Source organism: Poecilia mexicana, unplaced genomic scaffold (genome assembly GCF_051168715.1).
Source record: "Poecilia mexicana isolate PSO_F unplaced genomic scaffold, ASM5116871v1 scaffold_4, whole genome shotgun sequence".
NCBI lineage: Eukaryota > Metazoa > Chordata > Actinopteri > Cyprinodontiformes > Poeciliidae > Poecilia > Poecilia mexicana.
The window spans coordinates 5,425,737-5,431,160 of record NW_028263373.1 but is presented as its reverse complement, the minus strand read 5'-3'; positions in this window follow the sequence as shown (position 1 = coordinate 5,431,160).

Here is a 5,424-nt window from a genome sequence, read left to right as displayed (position 1 = left end):
TTCAAATATCTAACTAAACTAACCTGGGTCATGTGAGCACAACAATGTATATTTTTCTTTTTTTGCTGAATATTTTTTTATTTTAAACATTGTAGTCGGTGGATGATGCCTGTAAAAGCCCTTGTCCAGGAGCAGAACTCAATACATTCTTATAGTTTAAAACAATTAAAGAAATACTAAAATTATATATTATGACAATTAAGTATAAGTAGTCATATAAATAATTATAAAAGTATCGATAAATTGAATTAAAAATAATTTTTAGATATTTTCCAACTCCGTTGAAATTTGTCCCTAGTTTTTGTCAGAAATGAAAAGAATGTGAAAAAAATCAGGCATTATTGGGGGGCACCAGAACTTCTGAGGACCCCATGACGTTGTCTTTTCTCTTCCTTTGCTAGGAGGCCTAGTTAGCTCCGGTTAGCTTAAGTTATTCTTTAGTTTTTTCTTCTGTTTTATTCCTAAGTTGTTTGTCACAACCATGATGTGTCAACTCCATAACTGACAATTTACAAAACTTTGATGAAATTTTGCGAAATAAAAGCTTAATTTTGGTATAATGTAAAGATTTCATGGACCTGACGAGCTACAATATGGCCTCCTTCAGAATAACATCATATAAATTGAGGTATTTGGCATTTCGTCAACTCCGTCAGATGTCAACTCCGTCAGAGTTTTTCTGACTCTTTCAGTGAAATTGTTGTCAAATCTCACTTAATTGTGCAACTAATTCATTTTAATGTATTTTACATGAATTGCATTACTTCACATGTACCAAGTTTTTCATTTTACTCACTAGTTTGTCACCACCTTCAGTTCTGTGTCAACTCCGTCATGCACTGTCAACTCCATCAGATGCACTTTTTCTTGTTTTTTGTTTTAAATAACATTTATTTTATTTCTTGAGAAGCATTTGTCTGTAAATTGAGTAAAAATATCAATTTAATGGGGTATTTTAAAAATCATTTTAGATTTATTTTTGTCAGATGGTGATGACAATGTTTTGGGTCAGGTCGATTAAAAATGTAATTTAAAAAAAAAAAATTAAAAAAATTTTTTTTTTTTAAAACTGGGAGCCTGTACCTTAGCATCTTCATATTTTCTAAACATTATTTGTCATATCTGCATACATAAGGTTGAGAAATAATAAAAAAAAAATATGGGAAAATTAAAACCCATTTTGTCCCTATTCTCAAGAATCACTGTGTGCATTAAAAGCCTAATTCATTGAGGTCAAGTAAACAACAGTTAACTCTAGCTCAAGCCAATGTATTTTATTTTTAGTAACTAATTTTATTATTTGACTTAAGAGAGATGGTTCTCTAGAATTTATTCATCTCATAGCAGCGTTTTCCTCCCTTACCAACTTTATCATGTTCACACTCTGCACAGAACACAGCCACCGTGAAAACACACCCTCACAGTATAGGGCAATTTAAAAGGTCAATTTAGACTGTGAAAACCCACACATCACCTCACTGAACCCAGGCAAGACTTAAATGAGAAACCTTGTTTGCTTTGAGAAAATACTATTTTTGTTCCTGTTGCTAATTGTTAAATCATGCAAATATAATAAAACAGTGAAAGCAGCAAAATCCAGAGTTTCATGTAAAGCTGGCATTCAGTGAAATGAATTTCAGTGAAAATATATAAAAGAGAGACTTTTGAATTTGCTATAAATAATAGAGAAATGCGGTTGGAATGTGTAATGTAAAGTGTTTATATAGATGTTAATTTGAAAATAAAGTTTAAATATGTAATGGTAGAGATCAAATGTTTTAACTGGGGTTGGATAGCCTCTTTCCCATAACCCTAATTTTTAGCTCCCTCTATAGATTCTCTCTCATATTTAACCCAGGACTCATCCTGGACCTCTGCAAAATGCTCCTGCTACTTCCAGTCCAAAGAAACGTGTTGGTCAAATTAAAAACAGCAGATCTCCACCTAACTGGACTTCAGTATTTTTCTGTGACACATAACTCCAATTTATTTGCAAATTCACTTATTCACAGTTTTTTTTTTTTTAATTCAATAGAAAACACAGATTAGGAGGTTGAAGTACCAAGACTCAATGCTACTTAACATGCATATGACTGGGGCTTGAAAAGCAGCCAATCCAGGAGAGCCATTCGTTTTCTTTAGTGCTGATTGGCTGAACCGCTAAGCAGAGCAGAGACAAGGAAGACTGCAGATGTTAGCTTCTGTGGTAATGTTGAAACAGTTTCCGCTGTGTGTATTAATGCATATTGAGGTTTACGTTGTGTTTGAATTATTAAATGTGCTATACATTGAATTATTAAATTAGGCAGTAGTAATAATGACCCAAAAAATGTTTTACTTTGTAAGAAAAAAATGTAAAATGTAAAGAAGTGAGACAAAAATAAGACTTTCTCACACCCTTTGTAAACAGTTTGCAGGCACACAGCTTAACACTAATATGCAAGAATACAATTTAAATTGAATCTATTTACTTTAGACTGCAGCTCAAAAGAAGGAGTTCACATTTGGATCTTTCTTCCCTGTGTTGCTTTGTCCATAAATTCCTACCTGCTTCACAAATCTGTCTTTATTTTCCATTCTTCTCCATCCACTCCCCCTCCTCCTCAGTGTTTTTGTTGTTTTTGACTTTTTGTAAAAGGTGGTTTTCTTCCATTCAGGACTTCGTCCTCACACAGTTCACCTTATTCCTTATTGTCATCATATTCTAATGTTGCTCTGATTCTATTAGCCCTTCAAACCCAGATAACCCAACACTTCACAGTATTATAAATGCAGCCTCTGCCGATCTACTGACTCGTTAAAAACACAACACACGCTTAAGATGTCGGTGCTGCTGAAAAAGGTTGTTGTTTTGTAGCGACTGCATGCACAGCAACATTTCTGACACCTATGTGAAGATGTGCATTTTGCAACAATGCACTACTGAAGAGTCAGGAAAGCATTTTTTTTTCAAAGCTTAAAGTCTGCAGTCAGACAGAAAGTTACATGTGAATGGGTTAAGCACCCTTCTCATAGCTAATAGATTTTTAGTCAAATTGCGGCACTTTCTCTCATCTCCTCTCAAAACTGTGATGAATCAAACGCGTGTGTGGAAGAGGATGACGAAGAGAGAGACTGTGTTTGTGTTTGTCAGTCTGCTCTGCGTCTGAGCTGCTGTTACAGACATTAACCGATCTGTCAAAAACTGTGGAAATAAAATCTGACTGGTTCCAAAGTGTGAACCCCACCCACAACAGACAGCCAAGCCTGCTTTCCCATTTCATGTTGAATTTCTGGAAAACAAAAACATGTCTGATGATAAAACAGAATTTACATTCTGAATTGTTTCAAAATCAGTTTATTTAAGAAGATTTTTTATATATATAAATACTTGCTTAGAACAATGAAGACAATAAATGTTTATCATATAGCGGTAAGTTCAATTGAAATATTGTTTTGTATTTATTTCTGTTTTAAGATAGTTATTCAAGGTGACAAGATATAAGCAGGACTCAAATAGGGATTCATTTAGTCTCAGGATGTTGGTCAATATTTAACTCAGTTCTGCAGGTCGGAACATCAGAACTTAGAACATCATAGCAAGAGCACAGTGACTCCTACTGGTGCATTGACAACATTGCAACCTCTAAAACTGAGCGCAGTTCAAATCGTCTTGGTTCCTGGACAAACTACCAGCCTGAGTGAATAACTTCTACTGTCTGTAACCAAAATATCAACCTTACCTTATCGATGACATGACTTTCATCTGAAGATAAATTCCTAATCTTCCAAGTAAGTTAAGAATGTGGTTAAAACAAAAAGAGGAGATTCTTTATTCTTGATTTTGCTTAAAATAAATAAACTTTTGATTTGTTAAAAAAGTAAACAAACTTGCCTGCTAAGGATTACAGGAAGAAATGTCTCCTAATTCAAATCCATCTGCAAGATGAGCACTAAAGTAAATAAACAAACAAACATAATGAACTGAGCAAGCTTATTACCATAATTCTAAGCAGGACAATTAATTTATAAGATATACAGTTTTGTTGACAGACAAGTTGTGTTTAGTGCTAATCACTAATCAAAGACTAAGCTGATTATAAAGCATCTGTTTATTTCTCAGGTACAAAAGGGAATATTGCTTTTGATATTCAGGTTTTTAATTTTATGACTTAATTTTAATTTAGATTTTATTTGTTTTAGTCTTAGAATGGAGAGAAAGATGGGAATGAGAGACTGGCTCACTGCCAGGGAATTAACCCAAATGGAAAATGATGAAAACACAAAATGTCAAGGGTTTGCTCAAACAGCATTATTTTAAGATACAGATAATGAAATGTATTAAGCTGATAAATGAAAACATGAATACATAAAATACTTATTTAGATCTCCAAAGATAGTCTGATCCTGCAGTTTGCCAGGATATGAAGCATACATTTCATATATTTCCTCAGTTTTTCCTCACTTTTTACATGTTCTAGATAATAAATAAATGTGATAAAAGATTACCTTGGTAAATATTAAAATAATGATTGTAAATGGAAAATAGCATCCAAATTGAAATTCTAGTTCTTTAGATGATTAATTATTTGCTATTAGACAGATTTTTGTAAAGATGATTGATTTCAGTTTCCACAGTGAGTCTTGTTACCAGATCTGTATAATAAAGAAATATCCTCAGCCTGTCTGACAACATGAAGAAAATCAGAAAATCAAACCGTAACACAGAAATTCAAGAAAGGAATTCAAGATTATATTCAAGATCAGACAAGAAACAACTTCACTCACATCCTTCAGTCTGAAAAGAGTTACAACACCAGCTTTAAAGATTTGGGTTCTTGTGAATCAGGGTGAGAGCTATTATACACAGATGGAGGAAAATAAACAGTGGTGAAATTTCCCAGGTAGGGCGGGTGTACTAAAAGCAATTCAAATATGCATCAACTACTAATCCAGGATGTTACAAAACAACTGCAGGCTCACCTTTCCTCAGCAAGAGAGAGTGAGGAACAAAGTAGCCCAACGAACCTTTGGATGATCATAATGACTTTTGTAGAAATATTCAGTACATCTAAAGGAAATGCAGATTTTCAGAGAAAAGTGATATCCCGACAGTACAGTGGTGGTCTGAGGCTGCAGTGCTGCTTGGGCAACTTGCTGGAACTGATGGAAAATGCTGAAAGACATTTTCTGGTCATCAATCAATTTCCTTTAGCTCAAATAAAACTTTAACTGTTTTGTTTTGGTCAAAATAAAGTCAGCACTCTGATGTAATTAAAATGCTGCGGTATGCTCTTAGAGAAGAAATTCACCCTCTGATGTTGCTAAATTATCATATCATATTTTTCATAAAGAGCAGGGATCCAAAAAAACAGACTCACTGCAGTTATCACAAATTATTGTTTCCACCAGGGCTAGAACAACAGGAACAAACTTTACGGGACA